We start from the raw sequence: 19,828 nt of genomic DNA on the forward strand, positions 1-19,828 counted from the left end.
AAGAGAGAAAAAGCTTTAAATAAGATTCCGAGTCTCATTAAACCCAAAGTGTCCTGGTCTCAATCTAAACTTGCTCATCCCAAAAAGCAGGAAAATCTCAAACTTGAGTAAGCAAAGCCAACGCATAGATGTCAATGCTGAGATGACACAGATGTTAGGGTCATCTAACAAAGATTTTAAAGCAGCCACCATAAAAATACTTCAATGAGCAAGGAGGAGCTCTCTTGAAACAAACAAACAAAAAACCCAGAGTCTCAGAAAAGAAACAGACCTATAAAGAAGAACCAAATGGAAATTTCAGAGCTGCACAGTACGTCAAATGAAACAGGGAACTCAGTGGATGGGCTCAAACAGCAGAATGGAGTGGACAGAGGAAAGAATTTCTCATCAGAAATCAGGGAGGTCAAGCAGAAAGTGGCACAACATTTCTCAAGTGCTTTTCAAAGAACTGTCTACCCCAAATTCTATACCAGTGAAATTATTCTTCAGGAATGAAGGGCAGATCAGAGCATTCCCAGAGGAAGGAAAATTAAGAGAATCTGTTCTCAGAACACCAATCCCATGAGAATGGAAAAAGGAAGTTCTCTAAACACACAGGAAGTGAAAATGAAGGAACTCTGGAATATCAGGGTGAACAAAGATGGAAAGAGTAAAAATATGGGTAAACACAATATATTATGCCTCTTCTCTTGAATGTTCTGAATTATGTTTGATGGCTGAAACAAAATTAGAACACTGTCTGATGGGTTTGAAATGTAGGCAGAAGAAATACTTCAGACAATAATAAACAGGGGAAGGTAAAAGGGTATAAAGGAAAGTAAGGTTTTTATACTTCACACAAACTGGTAAAATGCTGACACCAACAGATAAATTATACGTAGATGCAAGTACACACATATACATACAGACGTGCTTGTAATACTCAAGACAATCCACTAAAAACCTGTACAGAGAGACACTCACAAACTCTAGATAAATCAAATGGAATTCTAAAATATGTTCAAGTAACCCCCAGGAAGACAAGAAAAAGAAAATAGAGAAATGAAAGAGAGAGAAAAAAGGAGAGAGAAAGAACAATCAGAAAGGAAAAAGAAAATGGCCAAATTAAGTCCTAACATATCAATAATTACATTAAATGTAAATGATCTAAATATACCAACTGAAAGTCAGATTGGCTGAGTGGGTTACAAAACAGGACCCAACTGTTTGCTGTCTACAAGAAACTCACTGCAAACATAATGTGAATGACAGATGAGAAGTAACAGGATGGAAAAAGATGTATCATGCAGTCATTAACCAAAAGCTAGCAGGACTGGCTATATTGATATCAGGTAAAGTAGCCTTCAGAGCAAAGAAAATTACCAGAGACAGAGACAAATATTACATAATGATAGAAGGACCAATCCATCAAGAAAACAGCAAATCCTAAATGTGTATGCACCAAATAACAGAGCTGCAAATATAAGAACCAAAACCTGATAGAACTGAAAGGAGCAGCAGAGAAATTGACAATCCTCGTTGGAGACTTTGACATCCCTATTTCAAAAGCTGATAGAAAAATTAGACAGAAACAAGCAAGGAGCTAGGACCTCAACAACATCGTCTACCAACAGGAGCGACAGAACACTCCACTTGACAACACCAGAAAACACATTCTTTTCAAATGTTCGTGGAATATATTCAAAGAGAAACAGTATTTAGAGCCAAATCTCCACAAACTTTAAAAGAACTGAAACCACACAGAGTATGTCTTTGGCCACAATGGAATCAAACTAGAAAAAAATCACAAAAAGATAACTGAAAATTCTCCAAACACTTAGGAACTAGAGACTTCTAAGCGATCTACAGTTGAAAGGGAAAGTCTCAAGGGAAAGAAAACACACAGAACTTGATTAAAACGGAAATACAACATATTCGAATCTGTGAGACATAGCTAAAGCAGTGCCAAAAGGGAAAATTTTAGCACTAAATGCTTATTTTAGAAAAGAGGGAAAAGTCTCAAATAATAATCTAAGCTTCTACCACAAGAACCTAGAAAAAGAGCAAAACAAACCCAAAGCAAATAGAAGAAAGGACATAATAAAGAATAGAAACCAGCGCAATGGGAAATAGAAAAAGAAATGAGAAACAAAATCTGTTTTGAAAAAGCTTAAAAAAACTGACAAATATCTAGTAAGGCTGATAAAACAAAAAATAGAGAAAACCCAAACTATCAACGTCATGAATTCATACAGAGGCTATTACTATATTCCGTGAAGATAATCAGAAGAACAAGGGATTCCTATGAGTAACTCAACACACCATACATTTGACAACTTAGATAACGTAATTTCTCAAAAAAAAAAAAAAAAATACAAACTACCCAAAACTCACCCAATATAGAATAGATAATTTGAATAGCCCCATAAATACTAAAGAAACTGAATTTGTAATTTAAAATCTCCCCCAAAAGAAATCTCTTGGCCCACACAACCAATTTTCTATGAGAAGTCTACCAAGGAAGAATTAACAATTGTATACATTCTCTTTCAGTAAATAGAAGAGGAGGAGATATTTCTCATCTTATGAAGCCAATATACTAATACTAAAACCAGGCAGGCATGGTTTGAAAAAGAAAACTGGAGATCAACAGCCTTCATAGAAATAGATGCAACACCCCTTAAAGTACCAGCAACTAGAATTCAGCAATATATACAGGAATTACACACCACGATCAAGTGGGGCTTATTCTAGGCATGCAAGCTAGCTCAATGTTCAAATATCAATCAATGCAATCCATTGTATCAACAGGAGAAAGAAGAAAATCACATGATCATATCAATTAACACATAACAAGTATTTGACAAAATTCAACAGCCATTCATGCATGACAGAAACACTTGGAAAACAGGAATAGAGGAGAACTTCCTTATCGTGATAAAAAGCATCCACAAACTGTTACATAGTTTGAAGACTGCTATTCCCATAAAATGGAACAAGGCAAGGATGTTTGCTTTTACCATTCCTGTTCAACACAGCACTCTAAGTTCTAGCCAGTGCAATTAGGCAAGAAAAAAGAAATTTATAAAGAACAAAAAATAAGAAATAAAACTCTCTTTCTAGATAACACAAGATTACATAGAAAATCCCAACAAACATAAAGACAAAAAAGAGAAAATACCTCTTAGAATTCATAAAGAAGTCCAGCAATGTCACAGAATACTAGATAAATATAATAAATATACAGCAATCAATTGCATTTTATATATTTTTATATGCTAGCAATGGATATGTGAATACCAAATTTTAAAATATAATACCACTTACAATTACTCAAAAGAAGAGAGAAATACATGTAAATCTAACGAAACTTGTACAGAACTTGGATGCTAAAAACCACAAAATGCTAATGAAAGAAATCAAAGATCTAAATAAATGGAGAGACATACTGTGTTTATGGATTTGAAAATTCAACATAGTAAAGATGTCAATTCTGCCCAAGTTGATACAGGTTTAACACAATCCTTAACAAAAGCCCTCTATTTTGTAGATACAGACAAGATTATTTTAAAATTTTCATGTAAAGGCAAAGGTACTAGAATAGCTAAAAACATTTTGAAGAAGAAAGTAAGATTTACTCTGACTGATTTCAAGACTTATTATAGAGCCATTGTGTGGTATTGGCAGAGGGAGAGACACATAGATCGATGGAAAGAACAGAGAACTCAGAAATAATTCTGCATTATTGCCCAACTGATTTTTGACAAAGATGCAAAAGCAGTTCAGTGAAGGAAGGATGGCTTTTTCAGATAATGATGCTGAACAACTGGACATCCAAAGACAAAACAACAACAACAACAAAAAAACTCAACTTCAGCCTTATGCTCTTGTATAAAAATCAACTCAAAAGGTAAGACAGACTTACACATAAAATGTAAAATTAGAAAACTTCGGAAAAAACACGGGGGAAAATCTTTGGAATCTAGGGCTAGGCAAAGAACCTTTAGAAGGGACATGATCCTATAAGAGAAAAAAAAAAAGTTGATAATTGGACTTAAACAAAATCAGAATCTTCTGCTACACAGGCTGGGAAGAGGTATTTGGAAGCCATATGTTCCACCAAGCATTATTATCTAGAATATGTATGGAACTCTAAACTTAAGATTAAAATATCAAACAATCCAATTAGAAAGTGGGTAAAAGACATGAACAGACAGACATCTCACTGAAGGAGATGCACAGATAGCAGCTGAGCACATGGAAAAGTATTCAACACAACTACCCGTTAGGGAAATGCAAATTGAGACCATGATGAGCAATCACTACACACACATTAGTACAGATGAAATGAAAAATTGTGGCAGCACAAAATGATGGGAGGAAGTGGAGACACCTCACACATTGCCTACGAGAATGTAAAATGCTACAGCCGCTCTGGAAAACAGTTTGGTGGTTGCAAAAAAAAAAAAAAAAAAAAAAAAAAAATCCCATTCTTGCTAGAGGACCTAGCAATTGTACTCCTGGGCATTTGTCCCAGAAAAATTAAATCTTATGCTCAGATAAAAACCTGTACATACAATTGTTCATAACAGTCTTATTTATAATAACCCCAAACTGGAAACAACCAAAATGTCCCTGCATAGGTAAACAGCTAGACAAACGGTGACACACCTGTACCATGGGACACTCCTCGACAATGAAAAGGAACAATCTACGACAACTTGGGTACATCTCAAGGGCATTACGCTGAGTTACAAAAAGAAAAAAAAAAGCCAATTTAAAAATGTCACATACTATACGATTCTGTTTATATAATGTCCTCAAAATGACAAAATTACAGGGGTAGAGGAGAGGATAGTGGTTGCTGGGGTTAGTGAGGGGGAGGGGGGCTGTGGGTGACAATATAGGGGTTGCATGATGATCTCTGTGACGATGAGTAATTCTGTGTCTTGACTCTAGTGGCAGTTACACAAATCTAGAAATGTGGTTCTGTATGGCTGGTGCAGTGATGACCTGGGGGAAACTGGATAAAGCGTGCCTAGGACCTTCTGAGGTACGATCTTTGCAACTTTCTGTGAATCCATAATTATTCTGGAAAAGAAAAGTTTCTAAAGTTACTTAAGTTTAAAATACAAGCTACTCGAGAGCAGGGACCTCAACAATTCTTGGGTGTTGTGTCCTTAACCTCCCCTCTAGTAGGTATTCGATTAATATTTGGGAACTGGGTGAGTGACTCACGTCTCATTTTGGGGTTTTGTTTTTAAAGGCACGTGATTATAAGTGGTGAATGGTGGTGATCTGCAGAGACGGGGAGAGATGAATTTGGGAGGAGTTGCGGAAAGGGAGATCTTAAAGCAGAAATACACACAGCAAGAGGCTAAGTTTTTCACCATTTCTACCTCCATCATTCTAAGGAGGATACTCCTCATCTTCATGGTTTTTACTAACTGTAACATATGCTCATCCTAAAAATGGCAAATACATACATCTGTAAGGAAACACCCCTGTGTCCTCCCTCTACTGTCCTGAAAGGCGGCAAGTGGAGGAGTCCTGCGGCATAAATAGGACAGTGAGTAAAGGGAGCAACCAAGCCATGGGGCACCTTCCAGCCGTCGTGTCCCCCTGCTGGCCGGGTTGTCTCTGAATACACTGCTCAACCTCTAGGTGGAAAATGTACATTACATATGAAATAGGTCCAGGTAACCGAAAAAATTCGTAAATTCTTCTAAGACAGAAAAATTACATTCTGTAAATCCTATCTACATATTTGAGAATCCCTTCTCTCTTCCCAACGCCCTGTGCCTTTCGAGTCTTGGAAGCCAACTGCCAGGCATTTTTAAAGCACTAACTTGAATGACGGTGGTCTTTCAACCAATTAATTGCCTCTGCAGGTGGTGATGTAAATTCTCCTCGCCATCGGGGAAGAAGCACTGAAAAGTTACCCGTTCTATTATTAATTCCCCTCTTAACTTCATCCTTCTGCTAGATCACAGCTTAAATGTGCCTATTTTAGGGCAGCCTTGTCCCCAAGTACAAAAAGGTCACAGCAAACAGTGAACCTTTAAGGAGCAACATTTCAATTTTACATTTTATCAGATAAGTGCGTCTGGCTTCTCAGGGTGTCTTTACCTACACCTCTTTGAAACTACCTAACAGCCCTGTGAGGGAGGCAGTATAAAACAATGCCAAGAAATGAAACATTATACCTAACGTTGCACGCTCAGACAGTGGATGAGTCAGAAACTGAACCAGAGATTTCTGCCTCCATTATCCCCTGCTTTTATGTGTTTGAGAAGGCGTACTGGTGGGGAAATAAACACGTTATTTGTTGCAGTCTTATGCAAAAGGAACGCCTAATTGCAAAGACGGCTGTTTCACTTCGTTCTTCCTGCCTCAAATAATATCGCAGCCTTACACCTGTTCTTCTCCTTAGATGCAAATTTAAAAAAACTGGTTGATGTTTATTAAAGCCCCGCTGTAATCACCTAGAGACCCAACATTCCAATTGTGGAAGGGCTTAACTCTCTAAAAAAACACTGGTGGGAGAATTCTAGAATCTTCTGGCCACCCCTGCCCCTGCCACCCCAAAGGCATCCTTAATTTAAAAAACGATAGTCTTTTAAAAAGCAATGCCAAAACATACCCTTGCTTCTAGAAAAAAAATCTAGTGAAGTACGACAAAATACCTACAATGGAACTGAAGTCTCTGACTACTGTGAAAAGCTAGCACTTTGACCAAGTTGGACAAAGAGTATAAGGTCACATACTGCTGAAAGCTTTAAACCATTTTCTTGGTGAGAAACATGACTGTTAAAGGCTGTGTCGGCTGTGGAGTGGAAACGGAGCTGCAAAATGAAATGGGTCAAAAAAAAATTAATGGGAAAAGTTTGGAAAACCTGGAGATTCTACTAAGTAAGTGGGACTAGGAGGCAGGCAGGCGTTATTCTGAATGAAACCGTCCCCAAAGCTGTCTCGGGAGGTGCCCTGAGGTCAGTGGCTCTCAAACTTGGCTGCACAGTGGATTCCAGCCGGCTATTTGAAAAAGCACAAATGCCCGTGTCCCTTCCCCAGAGATTCAGTTTAATGGATGTGGGGCCAGTCTGGGAGGAGGGTTTCTAAAAGCCCCCATCTCCCAAGTAATTCTAACGGGCAGCAAGGTTTGAGTCCCCTGAGCTCTAGATACTACAGATTGGGAGTCCTGTCCATACCCTCCACCCTGCACCTGGCCCTGAGGTCGCTGCACACCTGGGGCCCCCCAGAGGGTTGAGAACATGGGACGTGAGGGCCAGCCTTCCCAGGAAGGGTGAAAGATTATGGAGCATCTTGCAGAGCCCTGCTCGACTCTCTGGGGTTCAGAGTGCTTCTTGGGCCTCTGGGTTCTAACTCAGTGATGCTAAGGCAAAGCAGAAAACAGGAGGTGTCCACTGCATCTCCTGGGGGCCAGCTGCAGGGTGGGAGATGCGCTCAGAGTGGGCTCCTTCTGGTCTCTTTTTAATTTTCAGAACCTCCCTCCCCTTCCATTTTCTTTTTCAAGGTAAAAGAGAACATGACAGTTGACAAGGGCTAGCAATCCATCACTCCCCAATCTGGATTTGGGAAAATCAAGACTTAACAATGAATTAGCCAAGAATCACATCTTCCCATGTTGACCTGGAGAGAACATTTCCCACATCATGGCTTAGACACCTTTCTTAAACAAACAAACAAACAAACAAAAAACCCCCCCAAAACCAAGTGAATCAGGATTAAGGGAGGAAACCATCCCTTTCTCCTGCTACCACTGTGAGTGAATTCTGACACTATTGGTCAAAGAAGCAAAAAACTGCACACTCACCAACCTCCCTGCAACCTCCAAACTAAACGTGGTGCAGTTTGCTGAAGAGAAAGACCCCGGGAGAAAGGCAGTAAAACCGTCACAGCTAAATCCACAAGAGGACGCTGGAAAAGCTGCCTCAGGATGGGGAAACCTCAAACTTCCGAAGCCTGGCCCACGGGGAGCAGGAGATGATGGCTCCGGACACAGCTGAAGCCAGAGCACGGGGAGTCACCTGAGATCAGCATCATCTGGCTTAATTACAGAAGAGGGAGAAATTAAACTGCTGATTTGCACCTTCCAATACAAAGGCAGAAATCCCCAAAGCTTTCATCCCTCCCCTGCTTTTTTCCCTCCCCTCTTCTTGGACAGTCATTAAGAAATAGATAAGCAGAGAGGGGGTGGCGGCAGCCTGCGATCCTGATCAGCACTGTTCCAGGAGGGACTCAGACTCAGGAGCCACCTGTCTGATGGTTGGAGGCCCAGGGAGCCCTCTAGAACTTTCTCTGCACCTAGAAGGTGACGGAGCACTGCAGCACGGTTGATCTTACCTCTTCCAATTAAGTATTACTGTTGTTCTCTCCCCGATGCATTATTCATGGAGCATTAATCCCCTTAAAATTGGTCTTTGCAGGGGAACTTTGCTTTTTAAAAATCAGTATGCGTTTAATCAAGGGAGTGGGTCCCGGCTTTGCTGATGGGTCAGCATCTCCATAAAGACGAGCTGGGGAGCCCTGCCTCTCTCTGCTTGCACTGCCAGCAGCCCGCCACCTCCCATCTCCGCCACTCGGTGAAATACGCTTTCTGCCTCTCTCCCGGCTAATAGACTCTCTTCAGAAATGGAAGTTAATCCTCGGGCAAAGCAATGTTAAACCGCCCGAGGAAGAATTAAATATTTCAGAAGAGAACAGGGGAAAAAAATGGCAACTGCTATTTTAGATTCTTTGAAAATTTAAGAAGAGCCAAAAATAGAAAGCAGCCTGCCTGCAGTCCCATGGATCCGAGTTCAACTTTTGTGAGGTTCTTAATAGTGTGGAGGGAGCCCGTAAAAACAGCAACGTGCTGGGGCACAAGGAGGGGACCCGGCTGCGCCAGGCAGAGGGGCTGCCTCACATTCAGACTCTCACTAAAGTGAGCTGAGATCCACTGTGCCAGGCACAGGACTCTTCCAACCCTTGGGTGTGAAAAGAACATGCACTCTGAAAAATGGAAATTGACCTATTTCCCTTCCCCTCGCAGGGACGTGATGAAAAGCAAAATTACCACCCTTGGGAGGAGTGGGCTCTGCTGTTTGATGTCTTGGGCTGGGGTCCTGGGCCCACAGTTACCAGCCCCTCGACTTGGAACATTGCATGGCCTCTCAGTGCCTCAGCTGACTCGTCCTAAAAGCAGTTAATGCCGGGAGGGCCGGCTGGTGGGGTAGGTGTGAGGGTGACATGCGACACTGTGTCTTGGTGAGTGGTGAGCAATCAATTCAATACAGGCTGGATGGATTATGATGGTATAATAATGAAACAGACTTAACCTGGATACACTTTCTTTTTTTTTTTTTTAACTGCAAAAGTACAAAGAGAAAGCACTCTTGCCTCTGCAAACCGAGGAAAACCAGGTAATTGTAAAAATGCTGCAATCATTTCTCTATCCTGCACTCTTACAATCCAATTTATCGCTCTGCTCCTCACAGCTGCTTTCCGGAGCCCGCAGACTGCGGTTAAAACATATTAGCTGGAGTCACAAGAGAAGGCTCGAGTATTTATGTATTTATGGCTTGCTCAAAGAGGCACCAGCGATGTGACTGCAATTGTTTTAATTTGCGAGGCCTTGTCTCCCTCTGCCTCGGGGTGGGGGCTGTGCAGGGACAGGAGCTCCCTGGTACCCAGGGCTCTGCACACTCGTCCAAGCCGCTGGCGGGCACAGCGTGGGCCGCGGTGAGTGTGCCACTGGTCTACCCTGGAGGCTCGTGCCATCCAGGCAGGGGCCCGTGCAGGTCCTGAAACCCTCTCCACCGCTGACGCTGTGCAGGTGTGGGCTCTGTGCCTGATCTGGCCTGAAGACACCCCTGTTCACACACAGTGAGGGCAGCTCTTACTCTTCCAGGCCTCCACGGTTCTGTGACCCAGGACAGGGGTTAAGGGTGGTGCGGCAGAAAGCTCAGGGAGGGAGCAGGGCCTCTCGAGGGCACCTGCTGGTGTTTCACGCCTCTCCTGGCCTTGAGGAAGTCCCTCAGACTCGCTGGGCCTCAGTCTTTCCATCTGTGAAATGGAAACAATGAAACCTACCTCCGAGGCTGAGGAGAGAAACTGAACGGGGACACCTCCAAAGTGCTTGCTGGTTTAAGACTCTAGATGTTGGCTCTGATATTTGAGGACTGAGATGTCCAGTCTTCTCCAAGGCCATGTGGCCACACAGCTGCAGACCCTCAGATGCCCCCTGCAGGACTGACACTTTTCAGAGATCTGCAGGGGGATCTTCAATAACCCATGCTTTGGAGTCTCTGCTCGTCTGCCTCATTCCTCATCTCAAATGCCGCCTCCTCCCCGGGCCCCTCCAGCTCCCTGCTGGCCGGCTCTCCCCCCTTCTCTCCCTGGCCTCCCATCGCATGTTGTGAAGCCACACGGCGTGCGTCAGGGACTGACACATGTCATCACTGGGCCTAGACACAGGGGTTGTGTCCTATTTACCCCTCGGTCTGGCCTTCCTCCTTTACCCTACCTGTGGCTTGCACTTCACAGGTCGACCCCATGCTTTGGCTGAACTGTAAGTTTGCTCACCTGAACGCAGTACTGCAGCTTTCAGAGATCCCCGAGTCAGGGCCTGGCAGCTGATACATGAGGTGCCCAACTCAAGCAGACATAAACTGCGGCACCAGATCCAGCCCGTCCTAGAATCTGACAGAGGCCCTGCTGCCAAGGGCACCGGGAAGAGTGCCTGACCAAGAACCTGTCTCTGCAAAGGCACGCAACAGCCTGGGGCAGGAATGGGACTTTCCATCGTAGGAATGTGGCTACGGAACAGAGAAGAACAACCCTGACTCCATATTGGATCTATTCCTTTAGCTCTAACCTTTGTGCTGTTGCCAGTGCTTAGTGATGCTGGCCTGCTCTGCACCTTCTGTAAAAGAACGTTGCCTACAGCTGAAATATACATAAGAGCTCATTCTCAGGTCTCTGACCTTTAAAGGTATGATGCTTTTCCATTTGTATAGAGATAAAAAGTTGCAGAACACATAATAACACTCGTCTTGTTGGAGGTTTAGGAATGCTGTGACCAGTCCTACATGGACAGCTGCTTGAACAAAGGATTCCAGCACCAAGAAGTCTACAACAACCAGCCACACCCCCTCCCCCTTCAGTATAAAAGAGGCCTGAATTCTAACTCAGGGAAGATGGTTCTTTGGGATACCAGTTCACCATTTTGGTCTACTGGCTTTCCAAATAAAGTCGCTATTCCTTGCCCCAACACCTCATCTCTCAGTTTATTGACCTGTCGTGTGGTGAGCAGTACAACCTTGGACTTGGTAACAAAAGCCCTGGATGGAGACATCTGTGGAGCACATGGAGAGGGCGCACGGTACCTAGTTCTAACATCAGCAGGTTGCCAACACTGTCAGTGTGCAATGTCCTAATTAAGGGGCTGTTCTAATTTGGGTGCCCTGAACTTCCCAGAGCATTTCTGATGAGGGTGGAAGCCTCTCACGCAGCCTTGAACACTAGACATCAGCATTAGGGACCTGGGTTCTGGCGCTGGGCAGGCCTGATACCACTATTCCCAACTGAGTGCCCCAGATCAAAGGTATTGATCCATGTATGTCCTGATCGTCTTCTCTGTGAAGTGGACAAAGTGACCTCACAGAGGGTGTGGCACGGCAAGGAGCTACTGCATGGGCAGTCTTGATACAGTCCCGGCATACAGTAAATGCTCAGCATTGCTCACAATGCTCACTATTTTTAGAATCCTCCTGCAGTGAGGGGGTGGGTCCACTTGAAGTGGATTAAGTCTCTATCACCTAGTGTGAGCCAGAGATTATGGGTGAAGCTGTTTTGCTTGGGGAGTCTGAGCGAGTATGAAATCATGAAAGAGGAGAGAATGATGGCTGGACCCACGTGTATCTAGACCGCGATGGCCAGCAAACGCCACAACCTGCTTTTCAAACAGAACGTTTAAGAGGAGGCAGTGGAATGGGGTGGGGGTGGGGAGTGGGGTTTGAGGGAGGAATTTGAATGGGTTTTCCCATCTCATTGACCTTAATTTTCAAAATAAACAGTCTCATGACAGTAAGTACACTCTATGTCTCAGCTCATCACCCAAAGACGGCAGCTAAATAATAGCAGGTAACAAGTGAAAGGTGGTTCCCAGCTTATAACCGCTGGGAACTGAGAAGCCAGAAAGACACCTGGATGGGCTTTCCTCTTGGCCTAGGAGGGCCCTACGTGAGGGTCTGAGAAATCTCCATCCTCAAATGCCCTGTGCTTTTCACATCTAGGAGAACTGTAACAGCCCTCTTTAGTTAATGAGTGAAATGGATGCTGGGGACCTGCCTTTTCTGAAATTTACTGGTACAGTCAGAGGGGTAGGAGGCCAGCCTTGTGGACGGCAGCGTTGAGGAGGCATTTAAAGGAGCTCATGAGCTATCTGCCTCCATCCATGGACTCAAATCACTCCAAGAGGCTGGGGAAAAAAAAAACAAACAAAAAACCCACTTTGAGTGTAGGTAGGGGGCCAGGGAGAGAGAGGTGGTGATGAACAGCCATCCAGAGTATGAACTGGAGAACCATTTCAAGAAGGAAATCAGCAAACCACTCCAGACCATCTATTTAAGGTGCTGCTGCAATTAACAGGTAATTTACAATGTGCATGAGAGGCTGTGCCTCCAGAAGTATCCGCTTTTAAGCATCACACGGTGTGTACCAGTGGAGAACATCTCCTGGGGATGCAGGGCTTCATGATTGCAGAGAGGTGGCAGAGGGCGACGTGCTGGGGTGCAAGCGAGTGCATTGCTTTGAAGTACTTTTTTTTTTTTTTTGGTATAGATGTTTGCCATCTGGTTCTTATACCTGTGATGAGCTCACTGATGCTAATTTCCCCCTTCCCCCACTGTCTCATCAGTAGCAAAGTCCTCCCAGGACCTCGGTACTCACAGTGGCTCCGGGGGACCATCAGCACCTCACTGAGTTGCTGGGAGACACGCAGATCCTCAGGTCCACCCCTGACCTGCTGGATTGGAACCTGCACTTAGTAAGTTCCCTGGGTGAGCACAGGAAAGCGTGAGGAGCCCTTCTTGAGGGCAGAGTCTGATGGAGTGGAGAGGAGTGGGAAACGGGCTGCTTCCCACCAGTCTGTTAGTTCAAGAAGATTATTCTTAAGCGTCAGTTGCGTCAGATTTTTCAGGGCAAAGAAATTAAGGGCAGGTAGAGTTTGGAAATTCTTGTTTCTGCTCATTTCGTAAATGCAACTCGGAGGACAGAAAGGCTCATCAACTGCTGGGAGCTCACTTTGCATCCTTCATCACTGTTACTAGACTTTGTGGGTTACACACCTATTTCTTCTCTTCCCTTAAATGAGGCTTTTTTTCTGGAGGCAGGACTGACCGGGAATGTATCCCTGTGCCTGGTTATTGGCCTCCAACCATCCCTTTCCCAATCTGGTTGCTCTCCAGTCATTGTCCACTCCGCCCCTGCTCACGGGTGTGCACAGATCAGCTCCTAGCCAGCAACAATCACCTGCTCAGGCTGTCCTGGTCCCATCCTCTTTGGCTCCCACCCCGTCCACTCACCGGCCACTGTGTCTGCACTGTCCCCCAGCTCCCTCACCCTGCAGCTTGGCTGTGGGCCTGCCATGTCTTTTACTTGCTCCTCTCAATCCTCTCCCATCCCCTTGTCACTCAGCTCTGGGACCTGGGAGGCTGACACACGGTGGGGACTCCATTTATGGCTCCCTTCCCTCCTGGTGGGGAGGCGAGGGAGTGCAAGATACGGATGCTCTGAGCTCACCCCTCTGCTGCATCCCTCCCCACACCGCTCTCTGTCTCAGGTTATGGTGGCAGCTCCGTCACTGCTCCTTGTCCTGGGTCTGTGTCACCTCTGTGGCTCCCCTAACCCCTGCCCACACCTCTGTACACTCCCTTGATTAAACTCTTCTTAAATTATCCAACTTAAGTGGGCTATCTGTTTTCTGCTGGGCCCCTGAACACTGACACACTGCTCTGCTACCCTCCACATCCCTGCATTCTCAAAGGTCCCCATGGCTTTCTAAAGATAAAGCCAATGGTGGTTTCTTTCCCCTTCACCTCTTTAAGCTGCAACTGATCGACAGTTTCCCTTGGAGCCACCCCCCCTACACCCAAACATCACATTCAGAATGTCTGAAATAACTCATGCTACTCTCCAAATGTGCTTCCCAGGGGCATCACCACCCATCCCACCCAGGCTTCCACCCACCCCTCCCAACCTTTGTCAGAGAGTTTCAGAATCATCAAGCTGGAGGAGGCTGGAGGCTTCCTGGTCCAACTCAATGGGGCACAGAAGCTTGGTGAGCCATCTGTCCAAGGGTGCCTGGCTGTTTTAGCACGTGGGTCATCGTATGAAAAGTTCAGGCTCTTTCCATCTCCCTGCCTCCCCTCCCCGGACATGGGAGCTTCAGAGTGCTGGGCACACCTGCCCTGCCCATAACCTCTGCCACGCCCATCTCAAATTCTTATTCTCCAGAGACATCCTCTCCTAAGCTCCTTGACAGCGTCTCCATCCCAGTCTCTCCCACTCTAAGTCCTTTCACCTCAGGGAGGACCACTAACTCATCTGAAAAATACCATTTTGAAGGTATCAGCCACCAGCTCCAAACTGCTCCTGGCTTCCCGGCTTGCGCAAGCCCCTTATCCGTGCACACAATCTGGTGGCCCACCACCTGGGACAGCTCGCAGCCCCCTCTCACCTGTGGAAACAGGTTCCCCACCGCGGCTCCAGGGTGTGCCCTCAGCCCAGCCCACCACACCCATCCTACCCCGCCGTTGCCACATTGAGGATCCAGCCCAAGCCTGGCATCCTTCTATAGCTCAGAGCTGGCTCGGGAAGCCCTAGGGACTCCCCCTTTCTCTCATTTCCTACAGTCCCCCATTTTCTGTCCCATTTATCATTAAACAATTAGTCATGTCCTACTTCTGGCTGCCTTGATCGGCAACGAAAGACACACATTTAACGCTTTCCGCTGCCCTTGCCTAACCGTTCCCACCAGATCCGAGCTCTGCTCGGGAGACACGACCACTTCTCTGTCGCATCCAGCAGAGCAGGATACGAACGGAAGGTGCCAGAAGGACAGCACACCACCCTCCATTTCACACCAGGAGCACCTATGAATAAAAGATGGTAAAGGGGGACTCTGAGTGCCCTGGGAATCAGAGAAGGTGCAGCGACCGTCATTCAACCTCTGCTGTCCTCCAAACCGCCTAAAATGAGGTCTCCAAGGTCTGGTTTCGGTGTTTTATATAAACCTGGCCTCATTACAGCTGATTAAATATATGGCAGGTTCTATTTAAATAGAGATTATGGCATCCAGATGTTTTTCTCTCAAGATGCTGAAGTGCTTCTATATTCTGACCCTCACGAGAGACCCTCATGGGAGACGAGTACCCCCACCTCTGCTCAGGTGCACCCTCCCCCGCCCGCCCCCATCACATGCTGCTACTGGCTGCCTCTCCTTACTGTCCCCACTGCAGCAAGATTTTATAAAAGCAAAGTGGATCGTGTCATTCTCTATTACCTTGCCCTTTCAGGTCCTCCACCTCGCAGTCCCCCATCAGGATGGCTCACCCCTCCCCCAACTCCTGCTCAGACCCCTCCCCCTAACCTAGCAGCCTCATCGACCCAACGTCCAGGTTGTTGTCCAAGTGTCACTTAACACCTGTGTACAGGCTGTCCTGCCCACAAGCCATAAACTAAGGGCCAGAGATTTGGGTGTGATTCCCTCAGCATCTGGAAGTTCCTGCACGTTCGTTGTCAGTCCTCCACGTGGTGTCCCCTTTCACCTTCCTCAAGATAAAACTGTACCACAGTGGAATTCAGAGAGAGGCACGTCCTTTCCACCTGCCAGAAAGTTCTGTCTTGTCTCAAACTAATCTGAGCTATCATACCAGGAAAGCCTGCTCTGTCCCTGCGCTGGAATCCTGACGGGGAGGTGACAGGCTGAGTGAGGGCTCCTGGCACCTGCAGTGGCAGAAGACTCCTCTCCCTGGGCTCTTTATTGGCCTCACAGGAGACAGCTAACCCCTGAGTAGTCTTGGAGAAGATACCCAGATGTTGGGTCTTGGTCTTCCTTTTTTTTTTAGATTGCAGTGAAATATACATAAAGTTGACTATTTTAACCATTGGTTAAATCGCACTGTTGGGCAGCCAGCACCGTTGTCCACCTAAAGAACTTTTTCATCTTCCCAAACTGAAACTCTGAACCCATTAAACCCCGATTCCCTCTTCTCCCCACCCAGCTCCTGTCGAGCGAGCGCCACTCTACGTTCTGTGTCTATGATGTTGACTACTCTAGGGACCCCATATGAGAGGAATTGTACGGTATTGGTCCTTTTGTGATAGGCTTATTTCACTTAGCCTAACGATCTCAAGGCTCATCCATGTAGAAGCATGTTCCTTCCTTTTTAAGGCTGAATAATATTCCATTGTCTGGACAAACCCCATTTTGTTGAGCCATTCATCTGTCCAAGGATACTTGGGTTGTTTCAACCCTTCCCCCCGTAAAATGTAGCCAGCACTGTTGACATTCTGCCCATATACACTTGGCACCTGCTGAAGCCACCTGAGGCTTCTTGCCCTGGATTCTCTGCCTGAGGCTGCAGAGGGCAGGCTGGACATGCCAGGGCATTAACAGCCCCAGGAGTGGCCCTCAGCGACCTTGAGAGTTGGTGGTTGAAAGCTCCACCCAGCTCCCTACCCCTCATGGCTATAGTTACCAGCTCTCAAATGAAAGCCCACTGTCCTGGCCCCCTTTCCCTCTCGGTCTCCTTTCTCCTCTTCCCTGAGGAGCGCCATTTGGGCTCAGCTCCCAGATAAACCATTTGCTCTGGAATCCTCTCTCAGCATCAGCCTCTGGGGGAAATCACAAGAGCTGTCGGCTCCTGCTGAGACCAGCCAAGCTGCTCTCTGGTTCGCTGCCTCTCCACCCAACGAGCTGAGTAGTGTCTCTCCCGCACGGGGAGAGACCACGGGGCAGTCAGTCAGGTCCTAAGTGCATCTCACCCCTGTAGCCAGGAGCCTGTCTGCCCTTCGGGGCTTACCACGCCCTCTGTGCCGACACCAGGATGTCTCACCATGTCTGGGCAGCCGGCTGTGGGTCCAGACCAAACACCATGCCTCCCCCATCGCGGGGGTAGAGGACTGAGCTTTCCTTTGGGTCATCAAAGCCTCCCAGCTGCCTTCCTTTCTCTTTTCGGCAGCAAGGCTCCTTCCGCCGTGCTCACCCTTTCCTACAAACTGCAGAAGAGTCAGTGACACAGCCACCCGGATCTGATGATATCAGAAAAGCAAGAGCCGGAGCGCAAGGCTTTTAAAGCAGCCGCTGTCCCTGACACCCAGCTGCAGTCACTGTCATGACTGTAAGTGGACATCCAGTCGTTAATGAGGTCACAGACCATGTTACCCTCCGTCCTGATTCAGGGTCCGGTGTCATTAGCACAGTGACTTTTCATGGATCCAGCTGAGATGGACCCATGGGGTGGCAGGGCTCATTCCTGTTTCATTTAAGAAAACACCACTGAGATTTGCAAATATTAACTACCGTAACTAAAAATCGATAAAAAACCAAATTTCTTCTACAAAGCACAGAGAACTATATTCAACATCTACAAGCAACCTATAATGAAAAAGAATATGACAATGAATAGATGCATGTACACGTATGACTGAAACATTGTGCTGCACACTAGAAATCGACACTGTGTAACTGACTGTACTTCAATTAAAAGAAAAAACAAAACAAGAAAGAAATGACCACTGATTATAAAAATGGAGCTTACTAAATTCCGCAAAGTCAATGTGTTCCTCTACTGCTTCACTCCCGGACAACTTACTCCAACCTGCCCACCAAGGCCAGGAGTAAACCCCATTCATCAAACAGACGTTTGTGGAATACCCTCTCTGACGTCCGGAGCTGGGTCTGTGAGCGCACAGCGAAGCCTGAGATTGGGGGGAGGGGGCTGCCCTCCAAAGCCTCTCGTCTAGTGAGCGACAGACCAGCCACGGCCCACGGCCACGAGCACAGACAGTGCGTCGCAGCTATTCCAGATGCTCCCTTTGAGGAAGGACTTGTTCTCCACACATTGCGGAGAGAAGAAGTGACGGGACCCCGCTGCCTCAGTCACCAAGGTCACCTGGCTGTTAAGGTCAAGCCAGGGTCTCACCCAGATCGCAGGTCCCAGCACCACAGCCTTAACCCCTGTGCCATACGGCTCCCCAGAAGCCCGAGGGATGATCTCTGCATTTTCACGGTTCCTGTCTCTGTGTCTGTAGTCTCCTTTTCTGAGCCTTGGAACAGAGCTGTCTCACCGTCACGGGGAAATCCACACGGAAAAACAGATGTCTGCTCACCTTTCTGATTGTGCCAGACTCTTCTGACCCCTGTTCAGAGCAGCTTTGCATGAATGAAGGCTAAAGTCGGCGTTCTGATGGAGTGAAACAAACCACAGACATCCTAGGAGATGTTTGTTTATCAGGATGTCAGGGCTGGGAGATTTGACAGAGGCCCCCCCTGGCCACTGAGGGTAACCATTTGACAAGGCCCTGCCACCTTGCTTTCCTGAGTTACCGAAATAGCCTTAGCTTTATCTCCTTTGCCAAGTTACAAATGTTTTAAAGTGCAGTGATCACAATAGCATATGGCACAATACAATACGTGTAGTGAGATACCCATGCATTTGTGGCTGCCCACACACACACACACCTTCCACTGAACTGTTCCAACACAGAGAATCCACACATCCCTCATCAATGGCGGAAAAGACCATTCATGCCAGGCACTGTTCCGGGTACTCGGAAGGATGCAGTGGTCTCTGCCTTGAGGTTCTCAGTCTAATGAGAAAGAGGGACCACCAGGGAATTCGCTTTAAGATGCTGCGATAAGAACACTGGTTACGAAGGGAGAGGGGCCACCGATCTTGCAGAAGTGGGGTGGGGGCGACTGGCAGTCAGGGTGGGCCCCGCAGAAGAGGAGACTCATGGTGAGCTCTTGAGCATGAAACAGCAGTTAATTTATAGTTAATTTTAAAAAGTATGCAAGGTAATGGGTTAATGAGAAAAGGGCATTTCCTAGTCAGGGACGTGGAGACAGGAGCTCAGGGCGTCAGCTACCGTGCGAGGAGGCCTAGATTCGGACCCTTGCCCCCGCCTGCTGGGCCTGGGACCTTGAGCAGTTACTTTATGCGTCCTCTTACCTGTAGAACGGTGACTGCACACAGTAACTCATTTCATCCTCACTACAGACAGCTTAACCCACCAGGACCCATTCAATCACCTGCTCATTCAAACGGCTCATGGACAGAAACCCTATTTTCTATGACTATGTCGCTTTGGTCTAGCAAAGATCAGGAAGTCCCCCTCAACCAGTGTCTCAGAGTTCTGCCGCATTCTTGGCTCCTGAACTAGACCTTGAGACACAAATGAAAGATGACCCTTTGGTTTTTGGGTACCATGCATCCTGGCAGATTAATATATGAGAATACATAACAGCTAACACGTTACCATGGAGAGGCAGGGAGAATTCAGCGGGCTCCGACAGGGCACAGGACAAGTACTGCTTCCGTCAGCTTTAGGGGCCTGTTAAGTCAATGGTCACACCCTTTGCAGGAGGTACCGTGGGGTGGATTGGTCCAGAGAGCGTGGCTTGAGGGAAAAGGAAATTTCCGCCACACTGACAGTTAACTGCAGCGAACTGCAGAAAACCGAGAGGCTCCCGTTTTAGAAAACAATCCACAAATAAATTGCCAATCAACAAGGCTCCATGTCCGCAGCAAACTCCTCTTCACAACAGCGAAGGAAGGGAGTG

The 19,828-nt window shown here is 46.5% G+C and overlaps 1 long non-coding RNA gene across 1 annotated transcript in view; it reads right to left on the reverse strand.

The window, feature by feature from the left end:
• Positions 1-6,101: 6,101 nt before the first annotated feature.
• The window catches only part of LOC116657244, a 31,571-nt gene continuing 17,844 nt past the window's right edge, over positions 6,102-19,828 (reverse strand). The window contains exon 4 of the long non-coding RNA XR_004312314.1: positions 6,102-6,114. This is a non-coding gene — a long non-coding RNA (uncharacterized LOC116657244). The remainder of the gene's footprint in view (positions 6,115-19,828) is intronic.

This window comes from Camelus ferus, chromosome 17, assembly GCF_009834535.1.
Source record: "Camelus ferus isolate YT-003-E chromosome 17, BCGSAC_Cfer_1.0, whole genome shotgun sequence".
NCBI classification, from domain to species: domain Eukaryota; kingdom Metazoa; phylum Chordata; class Mammalia; order Artiodactyla; family Camelidae; genus Camelus; species Camelus ferus.